General features: G+C 42.5%; 1 pseudogene across 1 annotated transcript in view; it reads left to right on the forward strand.

Moving 5' to 3' along the window:
- The window catches only part of LOC146797602 (cadherin-related family member 3-like), a 706,232-nt pseudogene that overhangs the window by 275,938 nt on the left and 410,367 nt on the right, over nucleotides 1–19,927 (forward strand). Inside the window, exon 6 of the transcript XR_014969047.1 lies at nucleotides 13,873–13,979. The product of XR_014969047.1 is annotated as a cadherin-related family member 3-like (transcript). The remainder of the gene's footprint in view (nucleotides 1–13,872; nucleotides 13,980–19,927) is intronic.

Here is a 19,927-nt window from a genome sequence, read left to right on the forward strand (position 1 = left end):
TAGCGCCTCATCTACCGCCTGTTCATCCCTTCCCTGACTGCTAGCAGTGAGTATTGCCTTAATGCATAATGGAAAATGATCGCTCAATGAGTTAGTGTCAACTGAGAACGTGAGCAATTTAGATGCATGCATATTTGATAAGAGTATGTAATCTATTGTGGAACAAAGGCCCCTACCATTGAAGGTCTGGGGAATAGGAGCAGGTCTGATGCATAATTCGTTAGTAAAACCTAAGTCTAGGTTAAACATAAGTTCATTAAAAAGTACCCCTGTGCTTCAATGGCAGAAATGGGTATTGCTTATACTTTCTTCCACGTTAAAGCCACATTTTATATCATCCTCATTAGGGCACAAGGCACAATTAAAATCCCCTCACATAATGAGCATACTATCTTTAGCATTTACATTACACATACTTCTTAATTCATTGCACAGTTTCTTGACCACAGTATGGACACTATCAGGTGATATGTTGTTGTAGAAATTAGCCAATATCGTACAATGGGAAGCAGTTGAGTATAATGTTAATACTTGGTAATAAGGTGACTCAAGGTAGGATTGAATTTTGGTAAAATTTAGCTTGTTAGATACGTATGTACAGAGCCCACCTTTCGCTCTACCATGTAGACCTCCTATAGCATGTGCGTTAAATGTTCTCTAGCCATTCATGTGTATTGGGTCCTTCAGCCACGTTTCCTGAAAACAGATGATGTCGTATTTTAATATGCAGTTTGACCATTGAGGGTTACTGATCTTGGAGTGTTGACCTAATATATTCCATGATACAATACTACACCCAGAGCTCACAGTTGAAAAGGGAGAACTATCTGCCTCCAGGCCGTGGGGGTTAAAATCTACGTGAGATATATGCTGCTGGGCTGTAGGCCGAAGATTAGGTGGTTCAGGTACCGGGGCCTGATCCCACGCGGTAAGACCGATCGCCTGGGCCTCTACCACGGGGGTTTGAAAAGTTGAAGAATCCAGGGGAGAGGTCTGATCCCAGGGTGACTTGTTTTTCTTCTGCTGTACATACCATATCTGATATAGGCTTATCCTGCTCTGACGATAGTGGAAGTCTATTTTCATGCCTTGAGACCTTGTTTCCATAATACCCAACTTGCCTGTCTATGGATCTTATACAGTTGCTCTTATAAGTCAATCAGTCGACATCTTCCAAAGTATTAAAGATGTCGAAGTGATTACTGACTGGGACTGCATATCTAGGCTGATTGCCATAAAAAGACCCCTTCACCTCGACAGTGTGCCGTGAATTTGCAAATGGAGGATAGAAATAACTTAATGGTAATGTGGCTATCTCATCTGGTCTAACAGCCCCTTGGCCCACCCTATGTAGTATTGACTGTACCAAATCCGGGGACCTAAATGATAGCACAACACAGTCCCCTTTGAGTGACTTTCTAGACTGGCCAACCCAACCTATTCTTCGAGCCATCTTAAATTCTGTGGATAAAAGATTGATGTTAATCCCAGTCCTTAAGCTGAGAAAATAGAGATATTTATTCACCAGTGATGACCAGTGCTCATTATGGTTGGGTGACACTGCAGGGACATTCGCCAACACCACTGTATACGGGGTCACTTCCAGGGGTAAATGTAGATTTGTGGCTGGCTTCTGGGAGACCACATGTACAGGAGACTGTCTCCTCGTAGGAATTAAGGACTGGCCTCTCGCAGATGGGGTATAATTGTCCCTGCCAACTACATCGCTAGAAGGAACTGTCATTCACATTCTGGTTCAGCCCATAGTCATCATATATAGAACGAATGCAGGGTTTATTGCCATTGGTTTTATTGCCATTTCATTTACAGCGTTGCTCAACACAATGATCAGTCCTTGGATATTTGGAGCATTGTGAATTATGAGTTATGGCATTTACCCATTTTACATTTCTATCTGCATCACGTGTAGGAACAGAGCCGTTATCACCAGCTTTAACTTTACAGTTCTAATGATCCTCGCTTACCACCTGCCATAATTTTCCATAAGCGAAACAACTTTTTGTATGGGCACGTTTGTGTTCCTCTATGAAGTAAATAACATGCACACAACACTATAGTCCACGTGCCCTACCAAGTACTGCTGTTCAGACAGAGCAGGCCACTGGAGGCAGAGACTCTGCTTATTAGTCTGAGAACTTCTGCTGTCCTTTTTCTCTTTTAATGCTTATAGATTGTAGTCCTCTATCTATGATTATGGACAGGGCACTTAATACCGAAGCAGCATGGCAGAATGTTGTAATGCTAGGATACTAGTTACAATATGATGTGCTTTTGTCTCTAGGTGTAATTTGTATTTCCTGAAACACTCTTTCTCTCTATATTGATTCAGAAAAAATGTTTGTCCATGCTTACTATATTTTCATAGGTTGGTGGAAAAAGTGATGAACAATTCTGGGATAGGTCTTTGGGTCCGATTTAGTGTTTGGTGTTGCAAACCAGACAGAGTACCCCGCCTGCCAAATCTAAAGTCTGTCTGCCTCATTTAGAGATGGGCAAACTTTTAGTATTTTGCTGACAGAACCCCGTTGGCTCCTTCAGCTGAAAACTGAAAACTTCCTCCAAAGGCCTGACGAAGTAGGGGCTGTCAGAAGAAGGACAGTACACCGCCCGCCCTATTCAGAGTGGACGGTGTAATGTATTTTTTTCCTGTCCATCACCACCAGTAAAAACCTTAGCTGTGGGGGACAGGAAAAATCTATAATGAACCCCAAACCCTGGGAGAAATTTCCTTGTGTGCGTGGGTAATCCGTTTTTTGTTTTTCATAGAAATATTTCAACTTTAGCAGTTTGTTTTTTTGAAAAAACTAAAAGGTTACATTTGCTGAATAGCCACAAAACCAACTGCAGCCGCCCACCAAATGTTTTGTACATTGGAAAAGGTGGAAAAAGTGATGAATAATTCTGGGATAAGTATTTGGGTCCGATTTGGAGTTTGGTGGACAGGGTACTCTGTTGCAAACCAGACAGAGTACCCTGCCTGCCAAATCTAAAGTCTGCCTCATTTAGAGATGGGCAAACCTTTAGTAGTCTGCTGACAGAAATCCATTGGCTCCTTCAGCTGTAATTTTTCTCCAATGGTCTGACAAAGTAGGGGCTGTCAGAGGAAGGACACTACACCGCCCGCCCTATTCAGAGTGGTCGGTGTAATGTATTTTTTTCCTGTCCATCACACCAGTAAAAACCTAGCTAAGGGAGACAGGAAAAATCTATAGTGACTCCCAAACCCTGGGAGAAATCTCCTTGTGTGCGAGGGTAATACGCTTTTTGTTTTTCAAAGAAATATTTCCACTTTGGCAGTTTGCTTTTTTGAAAAAGCAAAAAGGTTATATTTGCTGACTAGCCACAAAACCAACTGCAGCCGCCCACCAAATGTTTTGTACATTGAAAGGAACCACTGGGACTGCAGTTTTTTTCAATGTACAGAAACGACCACTGGTGCAGCGGTAATCTTTACATTTGTTGCACTGTAATCTAGCAGGGTGGTGGAGGTCACATCACCTCACAGACTCCAACTGCTCTTCTTAAGATTTGCTGAATATCCTAACTGAATCCCACAGACCAGAAGCACCGCTGGACCCACCCCATCTCAACAATACTGCAACATGCTTCGTGATCACTATGACAAAAAGTCTGCTTATCTTGAACATGAATCTGATGAAATAGTGACACTGCATGCTTATGTAATAAACCCATTCCATGGCAACCACCTCCCTCTCATATCGAGCTCTGTCTTGCAGATATCAGATACTAAGGGCCAGCTTTATCAAGGGTTTGCATTGCCTTTGCATCATGCAAGACAACGCAAGCCTTTAAGTCAGATTTACTATGCCACACAGAGCCGCCTTGTGTGGCTCCGCATGACATAGTAAATCTAGACTAAATCAAGGCAACGCAAAACCCTTAAGTCGGATTTACTATGCCATGCAGAGTCCGCTTGCATAGCGCTGAGTTACATAGTAAATCTGGAGTAATGCAAGGCAGTGCAAGTCACAGTCTTGTTTTACTCTGCTTTGGGAAGGCGTTCCATGGGTAGAGCGTGGCTGTTCCCATGCATTGACACCTGGTTTTTGGTGCATTCCCAGATTTACTACGACTAGTAAACCGGGGTAAGCGTCAAAATGCTATGCCCTCCCAGGTGATGCATAACGGAGAAAAATATGTTTATTTGTCCTAATTATTTCCATGTTCTACACATGCTGCATTATGTAATACACATAGATAGAGGAAAATACCTCTGAGGATTGCTTTTGTGAAGGAATACCTCTCGCTGATTCAAAGAGCACCCTTTGAAGTGTACTAGGGGAGCCTGTCTCACCCTGTCTCCAGTGTCCCTTCTCCAGCTTAGGAATGCAGCAATACATAAAACTGTCTGTGGGATTCCTCAACCTTCTCATGCTTCACCATTTAGACGTGGTCTCCCAAAATGAATCACATGTTCAGCCATGTACTGTACCATTCAGAGGCACACATACACCCAGCACATGTATACCACAAATATGCATAACACTCATTCATATATTGTATCCCTCACAGGAACAGATATACCCAGCACATGTATATACCACACATACACTGCACAGCACTATATCCCTCATGTATTGTACCACTCACAGGCACAACTACACCCAGCACATGCGTATATCATACATACATTGTCCAGCACTACATCCTTCATGTATTGTACCACTCACAGGCACACCTACACCCAGCACATGCATACACCACACATACACTGTACAGCACTACATCCTTCATGTATTATACCACTGACAGGCACACATACACCCAGCACATGCATATAGCTTACACAAACTGCACAGTGGGGCATTAGCCCTGTATTGCACCATCCACAGGCACATATCCAGCACATGCACATTACACATGAGCTATGAAGCACTACACACCCAATCTATATAGGCCGGGGGTGAGTTAAGCACACAGCAGCCAAACTTTAACTGAGTGAGCCTGTATGCCTCGCTCTGGTAACAAAAAGGAAGTGTTCACTCCAAATGATCACTTCATGATATTCTGTCATCACTGCACTCGGGTTTGCTAATTGCTGATAAAGGCACTAGCCTTTCACCACTATGAGGGTAGCGCTTTGGGTGCCTCTGCCGTTTCAACAACACTGCAATCTGTGAGACAGGCCTATGTCATAGCGCACACACATGATTAGTGTTTACCTATCACAACAAATTGGAGAGCCTGACACCAGTACAGTTGGGACACTGTGGGTAGGGGTGCATGTCCATTACCATGTGAAGGACTTTTCTGTCCCAACAATCCCTACACTAGGTCCGACTGTTTGCCCTCTTTGTAAGTTTGGCAAAATGCATCATATGGACCTGCTAAAAATGGAAGATTCTCTGCCACATATTCAAAGACCCATTTGCAAACCAGGATGTGCAAATTGCACATGCAAACTATGCACTAATAGGTCACATCATAAAATGGGCATTCACTGGGATCACAAAACGAACTGCTTGGTGAATAATAAGTAGGCAGTCACCCCAGGTGACTGGCTCGGAATCAGGGTAGCTGGCTTGTAAAGGACAGCAGATCTCCATCCTTGTAATTTCTTTCCCAAGCGGGAAACATCGTTTTTCAAAGCAGTGTCCTTTGCAGGAACAGCTGCTACAATTTGTTTTAAAGTATTTCACGCTTAGAAATGAGGCCACTGGGAAAGGAGCCCAAGGGCACACTGCCAGCTCCCCTTGATGTTGCACAACCTGATTCCCAAAGGGGAAGCAGTGCCTCAGGGCTAGCTTCCTCTCAGTTACCACCCCCTTTGAGGTGTTGTAACTCTTCAATGGTTTGCACCTTAACTGCAGTCGCAAAACCTTTCTACATTTAACTTGGACTCCCAAGCCCGAGGAGGGAAATACCCTTTCCATGCTCCCTCATGTTTGTGATTGATAATGGGTCACAACATGCCTTATATGAGTCATAAGTAATTTTCTGACCCATAAAGGGGTTTGCACAAAGGGAAATATTCATTTACAGTTGTGAAGCTGCAGTATTTACTATTAAAAAAGAGTTTTGCACTCCATGGCCTTTGTTACATCTTCACTTGGTCCTCAGGAAGTATGGTAAATGGAGTAAACTAGACTGACACTCAGCATATAGTATTATATACTTTCAATGATGTAGCTGATCCTTCTGCTTGCTTTGCTACGATGGGTGCTAATGCTTCCTACTTACATCACATATAAACACCTAAAGTTGAATAGTGATTGCTGCACCACTCAATCATCATCCTTCTGAATACTATAATGAAACAATGCAAGGAACTTGTGCATCATCTCCATACCTTTTTCTCCTCACGCAGCCACCACATTTCATCCCCCAGGAATACAACTGGAGCACACTTGGAACAACACTTTGACACATGTAGACTATACATATCCGGCGACTTACAGACGGGTGGGTAGGTGTCGGAAGTCGATGGGGAGGAGCGACTATACTCTCCCCATTACCTAAGTGAGCGCCGACGCGGCCCACCACTCTGAATTTGGGGGTTGGGTTAAGGAACTTGAACTGCACGTTTCTACCAGCGCTGAGACACATCAACACCTGATTATAGGTACAGCAGGTATACAGGGTGTTTCTCCCCTGATCCCTGCCCACTTTCTCTTTTATATTTTTTCACCTCACGGTCCTGACCAAGAGCCCCTGGATCCCCTATGGACCAATACGAAGCGCGAAACATGTTGACCCCATTTTCCTTTATGACACACCCACACGGATTTTGAGAGCAGTGGGAAGACATTTATCACCCCTCCATATTTGTTTCCAAGAGGAGCTCCACGTCCGTCCTGTTTTTAACCTTATCATCCAGACCCCTGAAAAAAAACTAGGTTCTGGGTACCGTCTGGTAATTTCAAATCACTCTCTCACTCACTGTCCTAGGCCCACACACCCACATGCACAACTGCGGCATCTCCTTAAAAGATCTCCGATAAAGAGCCCTCTCGCGGGGCCTGTGGAGGACAGCAGCGCCACCCCCACGAGGAACAACGCCCGATGATGAAGCATGACACTCGCAAGGGTGTGAGAGGGCACTATATTCAAAAGGAGGAATTCCCCATCTTCCCAGATAACCTGACTCTATTTGAGAAAGACTACTCTTAAAAACCTCTTCATCAACCAGAATAGGTTGTTACGCTCTCTGACTTTAGGAACAGCTACCCCTCAGTGAATACCACGTTAGTTCTGGGAGCAATGGTACTGGGCCTATTTTCTTTCTAATAGCTCCCTGTCCCCCCCTCTCTACAGTGTGTTGTGACTATACATATCAACATCCTTTTTTTCTGTATATGCAAGTACCCCTCTTTGTGAGATCAAGTTGAGAAGACCTTGCAGACACACTAGTGGCATTGAATTCTTTATAAATGTAATGATAATCATGAATAAGATATGCAGCTGGACCATATTTTAAGGAATGTTTGTGATACTGGTACCCAGTTTTAAAGACTTTGTGCTGGTGAAAAGTCATGCAAAGTGACTCAAAGCAGCGCACATTCTTGCAGGGGTATTTACATTCCTGCACAAAAGGTATTTTGGGCTGGAAACGTGCACTTTCTTAGCACAAAGAGTGCTTTACGCTGCTTTATTCCACTTAGCATCAACGGGCTCTACTTTTCTTTTACTTGGGTGGATCTCCGGAAGGTGCTATAGTTTTTTATGCCAAGCCCGATTAACTAATATAGTCAGACACGGCTTTGCATCCAAAGCGCACACTTCCTGAAGCAGACGCTAACAAGGAGAAATTATTTAATTGCTCCAAACAATCCACATGTTGAATGTGTGCTGTGTGGAATGTTTCAGAATTTACTTAGGCATAGGATTTAGTACTGGACTGGAATACTTCAAATCATATGCTAAACAGTATGCACACACCTCTGCACAATGATACAGAGGTTGTGCATGATGATAGCACTCAAACCATGACATACAAAGTAATTATACCACTGTGGAGAAATACATGAGGCATGATTCACAAAGCCTTTGTTTTCATGGGTAGGCCCAACTTATTTGCCTGTTTATTTATTTAATTAGGCTTTTTATAAAGTTCTAAAACTCACCTAAGCTACTTCAGGGTGCTGAGAGTCGGAAATATTAACTATTAAGCCATGGCCAATAACAGAAAAATATTGGTGAGTCCGCCTCTTAAAATGTAATCTTACCTTTTAAAATCATCATGGATGCCATCGCAAAAGGTTTATCATGATGTGTAGGTTTCAACTTTTCAAAGAGGAGGAATCTTTCAGAACCACTTTGTGAGAGTGTGGGTTGGTTGTTCCTGCTGCAACTAGCGAGTCGGATCTATAGCTCCTTGAAGCTAGCCACTGTGGAAAACAGATACTTTGAGCCTGATTTAGAGTTTGGCGGATGGGTTGCTCCATCACAAATGTGAGGGATATTGCATCCACCTTATTACAAGGGCATTACGTTTGTGACAAAGTACTCCATCCACTAAACTCTAAAACAGGTCCTTTGATGTGAGAAGCCACTATGCATGACGCATAGTCAGGACCAGCGGAAATATGTGATTTTGGAGTTGTGGCGTTTTCGACACTGTTATGGGTTTGAAGCATTTGCCGCAGAATCCATCATCTGTTGCACAATTTGCAGATTTTAACAACCAAAAAATGTTTCTTACTCATGTGGATCAGGAATTACTAAAAATGTTGTGACAATTGTTGCCTCACAGTGGGAGGCCTTTGTTAGTTGAATGCAGCATTGTTTATACACAAAATTCAATGACACTCAAGTTGACATACGTGCTGTTCATCCGTGTACTCATCGGCTATCGTGCCTATTGTGATCATAGTGAAGTACATTAGTATTAGTACTATCCATTTACTCAACTCAGAGATTGTGTATATCCCAAAGATTGCGTGAATTCAGCAATTCATTCTGTGCATTGTACTATAGTAAGGATCCACCAGCAACTCATAAATTACGTGTTGCCGGTATTGACAATCTCATTAAGATGAAGAGAGAAATTAATACACCATGACTAAATCATTTCAGTGAGGAAATGATTTAGTCATGGTTTATTAATGAATGAATGAATTGCTGGATTACTGAATTCATGCAGTCTTTGGCATATATACAATCTCCGAGTTGAGTAAATGGATAGTGTTACTACTGATGCACTTCACTATGATCACGAAAGGCATGATAGCCAGATGAGTACACGGATAAACAGCATGTATGTCAACTTGAGTGTCATTGAATTTTGTGTATAAACAATGCTGCATTCAACTAACAAGATCACACAGATACTTTGATATGTGCTTTCTCTTTCAGATTTTAGTTTTCCTTCAGACAACAGCAAAGGTCATAGAAACCGTAAGTTAACAGTAACTTCTGCCTCAGGGGAAGGTGCACCTTTGCGTGTGCATACCCCCGTGGCATACCTGGTCTTGACAAAAGCCTCGCAAATTGCGTAAGGAGGCTGAAACATGTAGACTGGCCACCACTCATTCACCTAGGATGTTACTGGTCAATTTAACCAACTAAAGCACTCATTACCTTACTTTCCCAGTATTAAAATTGTTTTGGGACAAGTAAAGGTAATTTTAACCTTCACGGTGTATTTTTTCACTTCCTGCCCACTCTAAAAAACCCTGCTCCGCTGTAATCAGGCATCGAAGCACACCCGAGAAGCATTCGGCCCCTCGGGTGGAAACCCTATGATGAAGAAATGTCAACAACTAGGTTGGTGAGTGAGAGTTCATCATAAAACACTCTGTGACTCCTCAGGTAATGCTTATCATTTGGAATCACTCTTTCTTTGTTTATTGATTGACTACAAGGGGACCAAGAGTGGCTCCACCATAATTCCCTTTCTCTCTCTGTGTTTATACTAACATCAACTTTTTGCCAGGCCCATACCTTCCTTTTAAATGATTATAAGTCACCACTCATATAGGCCCTTAATGTTAATAGTGTAGGGTGCATGATATGTAGCAAGTGAAACATGTGTGCCTTAATTGTACATGCCCTAGCAGTGAATAATCTCCAAAGTCATTTTTCACTGTGTCATGGCTCGCTCTCCCATAGAAAAGCACTGAGCTACATAACATGAATGTGGGAACACCTAGAACCATGGTTCAAATACTCAAAATAACACAAATTGAAAATCCATTCCAATGGTCAGGTCAGATTTTTAAATTACTATTACGAAAATGTCCCTTATGGAAAGATGCCATTTTCCTGCCTAAACCAAATGTGGCTTTCTGCCAGTCATCAGTGTCATCTGACTTTTAATAGCTTTCCTTTAGTGAGATTCGTATTCCTCCCAAACATGGGGCAAAAAGGCTCTGGGTGTGGGAAAGGAGGTTCCTCTTCTGAGTAAGATGGCCTGGCTGGGTTCTACTTAGCCCCATCCTGACCTTCAAAGGGTAGTCTGGTTGCTGTACTCAGCCCCTTCCTGACTTCAGAAGATGCCTGCCCTGTTACTGGCAGTTGCAGCTCACACCTGCCTTGGCCTGGCTGCCCTTTGCTTTACTAGAGAGACAGGAGTCAAACCCAGAGGAAGAGAAGAACTAACCAGAACCAGTTTAGGGTTAGACAAAGAGATGTCACTTGGCACTCATAATTTCCATTTTTTTGTACTAAAATGGTCAGTTCCCATACATCACCATCAAAATAGGTCTAGCTCTTCAGTATTCCACATATATTTTTAGTACAGCCATATTCTTTCCATTCACATTATCTCACTGCTTTCGATCTAGAGTACATATCACTCTTTTCTCACTCTTAATACGTGCGATTTCAAGTAACCATGATTATTCACCGTCCACTCCTTATGGTTTCTGCTCAGCAGCCACGCCTATATTGTGTATTTTTTACACATAATATCCACTTAATATGGTTATTCATCTTCAGCCCATTGATTTTTCCTTTTTCAGTTTACACGCTACCTAGCGGCAACTGATATCACTCTTGGCAAAAGCCTTATAGCATATTGAGCAACGTTACCAACTACCCAGTATAATATTTTTAATTATGATTTCATCTTTCTGTGCTTTGAATACACTAGTGTATTATACAGCATCTGACTCCTTCCCAAGATGGCGTATCATACCTGCGGTGCGGCGGCGTGGCAACGGAAATGATTTTTGGCATTAGCCTTACAATATATTAAGTAACGATTTCAATACCTCAGCATTTATCGTTTATTATTCATTCCATCCTCCTTCGCTTTACACACACTTACGCATTATATAGAATTTGTCTCCTTTCCAACATGGCGCATTACGTTATAGGCTTTTAGGATAGGCAGTAACAGTCCGCTTTTTATGTTTTTCACGTCGTTTGGTTTTAAAATGTACGACTCGCGGCAATTTGTTATCCTCGCTTTTGGCAAAAACAAGTTACCACGTTTACGCTTTAGTTAACCGGTAAGCTTTTCATTGCTATCATAGCAATATCAACATATATTTTTGTAGATTCTAACACCGTGCGCTTACCTTACGTTGTCTTTCGCTTTTTCAGAGCATACTTGAACCTCACTTCTTTGAGGTAAGATTGTTCCGCTTTCATATATTAGTTTTATGGCATACTAGTTTTTTGATTCATGGCAGCCTAATGACATCATATCTTTATTTACTAGCACGTTTTTCATTTGTACAATTCAGGGCTCTCAAAGCTAATTCACTATCACAACGTGAAGGTAAGCCCAGCATTTTAAAATCTTTCACCTTCCGTTTAACTTAGCATATGACCAACGTCGTTATTACGCTCACTACACCACTCATTCTATGTTTTCTTTCAGAGCGCCACGCATTGGCACACTGATTTCTGACCATTCAGGTATGAACCTTAAAAGCATTAGAATCTTACACACATTAAGAGCCACCATTACATCGAAACTGACAGGAGTGTTTATTTCATTTTTCTATTGCAGTCTGGCCCCTGAAGAAGGAACCGTTAGGTTCCGAAATGCATTGGGCACGAAAATTACAGATGCATTTATGTGAATGATTAACATATTTGTATAAAGTACAGAATTCATGTAAAACCAAGAAATGTGTTTTTGAACTACTTAATTTGTAAAACTTTATTTATCATCAACGCTTGCTAATAAACAACAGCAAACGCATTGTTGAAAAGCAAATGGCATATATTTTGCATGAACAGAATGTTTAATTGGTATCATTTGGTATAACGTGAGGTGTTAGTTTAAACACCAGGTGAACAGTGCGCAGCTTCACACAAGTCCATACTTGTGAATAACTACTCACACTTGGTATAAAAGAGGCATCCCAGAACCTGAAATGAGAACACTCTTGGGCATGAGAAGAATCAGAAGAACTGCCCTTCTGTCTGAAGAAGGAAGGCGGGACCTGCTGGCCTTGAACCCAGGTCTCCAGAAGTGACTCCAAGGAGCATTTGGCTGATTTCCTGTATGAGAAACAGGGTCACAATACACTTTGAGAGGACGTTCATGCTTTCCAGCTGACCATTACCAAATGGACCTGACCTTGCCCCCCTCTGCTAGCCTCTTTGGGAGTGAATCCTGAACTCCCCCCCCCCGAGGGCTGTCTTCAAGGTTCTGGACCCTTGGCTTGAGTCAGAGTGCACTTCTACCTGCCTAACTGAAGGTTCAAACAGATCCTACTCAGAGCCTTGTAAAGTAGAGCAGCTACCACTAGAAGGCTTCAATAGATCTGATGCTGACCAACGCAGAACCCCCAGAGCCACGCTGTGCAGATCTAAATGAAAAGCTTCACCGGATTCTATGCAGAGCTACGCCAAACCCCTCAGGGTTGTGTAGCTCCTACCCAAAGGTTTCATCAGATCCAACATCAAGCGAAGCAGAGCCCCATAAAGTCACACCACACAGCTCTAGCACCAAAACTAGAAGGCAAACCTTCTAGCAGGACGAATTTGGTACTGTATCCAGCCCATGCTCCATCACGGTTGGTCTGAACCTGTGACTTGGGCCCGGGCCATCATGACCAGATAACTACATTTTGTGACATTTTTACCTTAAACTCTACAAGCATATAACTCTGGTTGGACTGATTGGTTTTTTTGTCTTTTTTGTGTCATTTTATTTATTAAAATATTCCCTAGTTTTCAAAATTGGTTTGTAATTGTTATTTTGTTGTGTTTTCACTTTGCCACTGTCTGAGTACTACAAAAAGTCTTTACACATTGCCTATAAGTTAAGCTTACCGCTTTGCGCTCAGCTACGAGGGTTAGGCACAGGTTTATTTAGTGACTTTTGTGGTTCAACCTGACAAGGATTGTGATTATTATTTGAAGTGGCTTCTCATCCCTTTCAACCAATAAACCGATTTCTTACACTCACATTGTGCTAAATCCTGTGGTTTTCCGACTGCACATGGAAGTTTTTACGAAAGGACAGTTTCCATCCGCCAGTCATTAACAGTGCAACGCAACGTTAGCTGTCTGTTGCACTTCAATCCTTTGCCTCATCATGCTTTGCAGTCTGCCATTGCAACATTCCCCACGCATTTCACACCGCTCTGCAAATATGCAAAGCTTTGACACATCTGGGCGGCGTTCTGCAGCTGCTCATTCCATGAGGATATAAACACACATCTCTGCGGGAAAGTCATTGGTATCACTATATTCCACCTTTGATTATACTTTACTGTACTTAATTGCATTTTTTTAATAGTACGAAATAAAATAGCAAGGCATGTTTGTGAAACTGTTCAACCCTAATATCCGGTCTTTCTATTTTTCTGTTAATGATTTTACTCTGAAGAATTCTATTTTAAGTCCATTCTGCTTGATAGTTTGGCAGGTGTTTCGTTTGCAAATGATGTGCTTTTGCTTCTGGTAATTGTCTTTGTTTTTTAACAGTATTCAATAGAAAATATATCACCAGCAGGAAGTACTGCGTTTACCATAGATAATAATGGGGCTATCTCTACAGCGGAAGCATTTGATTATGATGCAGGCACTAAAAGGTGAGTGACTTAAGGAAATGCAAGTTACTTCTAATGTGAACCTTCTCCTCAAAATAGGCTTCTCCTCATAAGCAATTGCTTCCTTGAAGCTGAATCAGGTGCAAAGGAAATCTTCGGTAAAGGCCTGGCTCGTCACATTTTTTTTTAACTAAGTGCCCTTGAGTGAGTAGCCCGAGTTGTTGTTTTCAAAGTGATGGCAGAACGGAGGGTGCTAGCCATCCCATGAACCACTGCATGCTCAACTGCATTATGGAGTGATTCAGTCTAGACTCATAAACAGTGACTCTCAATATTGAACTCGGTGGTAAGATCTTTTCAAAGATTCCCTTCCGTAAACAGAAGTGGTAACTTGTAATTTTTCTGCTATTGCCTCACCCTTAAGGCACAATATGTGGCCAAGTGACATCACCGAAAAACGTTTCAGGGAGATGCAGAAAGTGTTGTGATGCACGCATTGCGGCTGGCTGTGGGGGATATTTACCAGTGGTTGTTACTTCATGAGGGCAGAGAAGCGTTGCCCCCCCGCCTGTTGCGAGCCGAGCGTATCAAATGTGAAAAATAAAATGGCAATGCAATGAATGGATTTCATTGCCATTTTATTTTTTACCGATGCGTGCCGCAGCCTGCTCCCGAGCCAAGAGGAATGCAGGGCATGCATAGAGGATTGGCAGCATGGAGGACTGGAGCTGTGGCTGGCCAGGCACTCCAAAGTGTGTTTGTCAGTTTGGCCGGCTGTCTTGCAATGGCCAGCCTGACATGCGCACTTTGAAGCTCTCCACTTAAGCTGTTTTAGACAGCTGGGTGGAGAGCAATCCTAGGCCTAAAGGGCCTGAAGGAGCACCCAGTTAACCCGCTCCATCTACTCCTGGCACTTCTCTCATGCTAGTTAATAGAATGAAAGGAGCATGTGGATTGGTTAGGGGAACTCTTTGAGTCCTCAGACTGCAGAAGAACACAGAAGAGGACGCACAGCATGTGGGTAAGTACCATGTAATTTAATTTTTTATTTGTTCCAAATCTTAGTTCAATGCATGTCACTGTAGTGATTTACTTTGTGGTTATGCTGCCTGTTGTTTTATTTTGGGCTTTCGGAGAGAGGGGTTGTTTTATTGTGGGCTCTTGGAGAGAGGGGTTGTTTTATTGTGGGCTTTTGGAGGGAGGGGCTGTTTTATTTTGGTTTTTGGGAAGCGGTAGGGCCCTTTGCTCACTCCACCACTTTCAAAGGTTACCAGCCACCCCTGATATTTATCTTCACTCTGGAAGGTGGGTAAACGCTGATCTCACCAGCTCTTGTCCAACTCCCTCTCTGTACACGTCTCCCTTACCTTCTCCCTCTTCCGTGACTTTCATCCATTTCTGTATCCCTTCCCGTCCCTTTCTCTCCCTCTGTTGTCCTCTCACTCCCTACATGTCCCCTCTTTCCGATATCCTCTGTCTCTCTTCCTCTAGTTCCCTCTTAGTTTTCCCTTCCTTTACTCTAAGATATTTTGATCTGTCTGGTGTCAGCTGTAACTCACCAACTCCTGTTTTTCCTTACATTGTGATACTTGTAGTTCCTTATTTGTAACATGAAATGCAAAGCTAGACTAGAATTCAAAGATAAAACTAGATTGTAAAACCTTAACACAGTTGACTTGTGAAAACTTGAGATTGCTGCCCTACCTCAAGGTTCCTGCCATACTGTTCTTTGTCGCCTGTATCCCCAGTGTCAATCAGCATTTCACTCTGCCTTTCTATTAGTCATTCATTCCATGCCCACTCGATATTTCCTTTTCACTCTGACTTTTCCCTCTACTTAGATTACTTTCTCCTCACTTCCCTTACTTTCATTGTCCTCCTGCTTTGTCCTCAACCTCCCAGTGCTCACTATGTTAAAAGAAAGTCCAGATGCACAAGATCGTTGTTGTACTGTGGAAGGCAGTGGTTGGAGAATACTAAGGCTGGCTAGTCTCGAGTCCTACCCGTGCCCTTTTATCACACCACCATACACTTCCTGCCTCTTTATGTCATTCATTCGTCCTCTCTTTATCATTGCTCTCTTTCTCCCTTTTCTGCTTTTCTTTCTCCAGTTCTGGATCACAGTCACATGATGAAAAAAACGCCCAGTCTCCAAAAATGAGCTCCGGCGATCTCCCTCCAATTTGAAGTGCATGCCTCGCACTTCATTCTCTCTTCCTTCTTCCCTCTGCATTACACCCTTTTCGTTTCAAACCCTCACTCCCTCTCTCATCTTCTCCTACTAACCCTCTCCCACTACATTCTACCTCTTACATCAAATATTTTGAGTATCCCATGTCAGTGTAAATAGCTCATACACTTGTTTTTATTTTGTAAATGTTGCACTTTTTTGTAGAATTGAAAATGCACAACAACATATACCCGAATGCAAAGAAAAACCAGGACTTGGGAATCTATTCACATCTGACATGGGCCAGCCTGAGATCTCGTCCCTGTACGATCCCTGCCTCTTTCTTTGATGCATTTACTTTATCTTTTTTCTTCATCCTCTCTGTTCCTCAGTTCTCTCCATCTCTCTGCCTGTTGGTTCTTTATTCATTTTCACTCACCACACACTCCTCCCCCCCTTTCCTATTTCTCCTGGTACCTATTTAGTGATTCTCTTCTATGTGCTTCAGAGGCATCACACAAGGCCTGCTGCCCCCTAGGTGCTAGGTTAGGGCGCCAGGCTTCGCCATTCAAGGAGGGCACCTCAGGCCCCTTTGTGCATCCCATTGCTTCAAAAAGAACAGCTCTTGGGAGCATGTTTTCTACCCAGCCGAAACTATATAAAAAACTTTGTAACATTTTTGTTGTTACTTTAGTGTTGTTACCAGGGCTGGCTTTGGTGCTGGTGGAGCTCGGTGCAACAAACTTTTTTGGTGCCCGCAAATTACCTCCTTTCCCACGTGTTCCCTCACTGCCACCCTCCAACAGTGCCCCTCACCTCACCATAGCTGATCTCTCACATGCATTTCATTTTTTTATCGCGCTACTCATACCAATTTAGAGTGATTCATTGTCTCTGTATAATGTATGTGTGATCTAAAGAGATCCCACATACATTGTACAGAGACAATGAATCATACGTGTGTAAATCAGTCTGTATGAAAAGTTACATAAGACAACGAGAGTTACAAGGTGTAGCAATATATTTTCAGAGTGATTGTTCCTAAGAGGCACATACTCAGTATTTAAAATGCACCGCAGTGGTTGGGGTTTGCTTAACTAATAAGAATTCTACCCAAACAAACCCTTTTTAGCAGCATTAGGATAACTAAAGACAGGAGGGACAAAAAATAACGTTTTAACCTATACCATGCAGTTTGATTGCAGCTCATTGATGACAGTTCATAGGACATTGTGCTATTTTAGGATTGTAACTTATGAACTGCAAGTAAAAAAAGAATCTCTGTGACAAAAGGAGTAACCCTCCGAGCTATCTGCATTAAATAGAGTTCTGTGATCTGCAAGTTACACATTCTTTGCAGAAGGCATAATAAGCCTCTGCACTACTTTTTGATGAGCCAAAAGTGCCACGAGCCAAAACTCCAACTCTCTCCAGCAGGGCAATTAATCACCAGAGTAATTTTGCCATTTTTATTGCTGTCTGATAACTGCTGGACACACATGGAACTCTGCAGCATGTGCTTTTAGCAGGGCCGTTTCTAGGTGTTTTGCCGCCCTAGGCAAGAATTGAAAAATGCCACCCCCTCCCTTTTACTACCATCACTCTCTCCCCTGTCATCCAGGCTAGAAGAATTAATGCATTAGATAACAAAATGTGCCTCGTTATGCCTCCATAATGTGCCTTTTTCTTACGTTTAATTTAGCCAACTCTCCGCATAATTTGGTTACCCCTGAGGCATAATTTCAAGTGGCCCTGAGTATAAATAACACCAACAATCAAAGAGCACATGGCAAAACAGCTTAGTAGGTTAACCGCTTGCTGCAGAGATCTGTAGTTTTAGCTGGTCACAAATTGAAATATTTGCACAGTCTACTCAGCCTTTTATCTTTCCAAGTTAAAAAGGAGTGAGTTTGTGTTGAGTAATATTGACCTAGTATCTAAGCCTCGAGGCACAATTTAATTAGCGATGTATGTTTTGTAAGTGGGCCTATATAGCGCAAACGCAGCCGTAGAACATCACAGCAGGGTACAATAGTTGCCTGGGTACATTTGAGTGGTAAATCATATAGAGCTGCCAAACTGACTTTAGAACTAGGTGGATTGGAGAGTCTCGCTATATGATTTTATTCACGCAGGTCAAGCATCACACGCTTCATATCTAGCCGCCGCTGATATGTCTCGCCGCATAAATCGTGACAAACAACCCCAAAAGCTAAAGCACAAGAGGCAGAGCACAATGTGAACTTGTTTTTATTGCAGGTTAGAAAAGAAATTATGGCTATTTGCCTTTTTTTCACTATTTCCAGACCATAATAAGACCGGAACCTGTATTTTGGGGTGAAAAAACAAAAAACGAATTTCAGATTGACGTGATGGAAAAAATAAGCTTCTTGGCACCATATATTTTTAATGTGTGGCGTGCTATTAGCCACCTGTTTGCACTGCTTAAAAACAAATGAAATTCATGAATAATAAACCAATTAACAGACACTGTTATTTTATTTCCGAGGCGCTAGAGCAGCCGACACACAGACAGTCTGTCCCCCGCACGCCGAGAGAGAGGGTGGTGAGAGACGTAGTCACCGTCACTGGCTGCTGCATAAAGCACCGCTCAGGGACTGGCCAAAAATGATGCTCAGGGCCGTCATTGGTAGCGCTTTCCCGTGCTACAAGATTGACGACTCTGGGGACCCACACTGGTACCGCCGGCCCGCTCCACACACCACTATGCTAGGGTGCGCTGCGCAGCATGTACAAGCTGGTGCTCTTGCACTCACATACAGGTTCTGCTGCCTTCAAATTAAAAAAAATAATTCCCCTTTTGCTGCCCTAACCCTTTTGCCGCCCTAGGCGGCCACCTAGTCTTGCCCAATGGTTGAAATGGCCCTGGCTTTTAGACCCATAAGCTATTTCTAAATAGAGCACTCACCGAGCTCTGTGCCAGGTGTGGCTGCACCGGTCGCACTGCTCTGAAGCCAACCCCGTTGTTACTGTGAAGCCTCTCTGGAGCTGAACGAGGTCAAATGGGGTCACCATTCCAGGGACGTCAGAACTGGGTGACAATTGCAGGTCTGAATGCCTCTGCCCGTTTATTTCATACCAAATTGTGGTTCACGTCTCTCTTTAATTGTGAAAATCCACACATTAGACTTTACACACAGCCCACTTAGAACTGTTCACAGAGAACCACTGACAAACCTTCATTTTAAGCATTCATTTTCAAGTCCATAATCCAATGCACCTGATTCCACTTTGATTATGTATGGCGCTGCAGTTTATTTATCCCAGTTCAGAATTAGCATCTGGCGTAGAGCAGTATTTATGAATACACATAACTTTGAAGTGCTCCCGCCCCCATTTCAGATGAAGCCAGTAAGCGCTTTTTAGCCGTCATAACTGATGCAGCTACAAAGCTGCTAGATCCTTTACTTGACACATAAACCGATTATAAGACATTTTGAGTGACTTATGAATCAACGTGCACCAACTACACGTTAAAGAAAAATGAGAAATAAATGTCAGGGAAATTATATACTGCATCATAAAAACATGCAGATGATTGTAGAATAGTAGAAATCGTATTCATTTGAATAATATAGGTTCATATTTTATTAATCAGCCATGGCATATTATTTCAACATGCACTAGAATGTTAAAGTAATGTACTCACATGCTATGAGACTCCTACTTATCCTCTTTGAAATAGTAATGGGTGTGACTAGTTAATGAAATCTAACATAAGTTATTTTTACTTGTGATATTTAAGGGTTTCATTCTGAATTCAATCCTTTGCATATGTGAAATTGTACACCAATTGAGA

The sequence above is a fragment of the Triturus cristatus genome, chromosome 9, assembly GCF_964204655.1.
Source record: "Triturus cristatus chromosome 9, aTriCri1.1, whole genome shotgun sequence".
In the NCBI taxonomy this organism is placed as follows: Eukaryota; Metazoa; Chordata; class Amphibia; order Caudata; family Salamandridae; genus Triturus; species Triturus cristatus.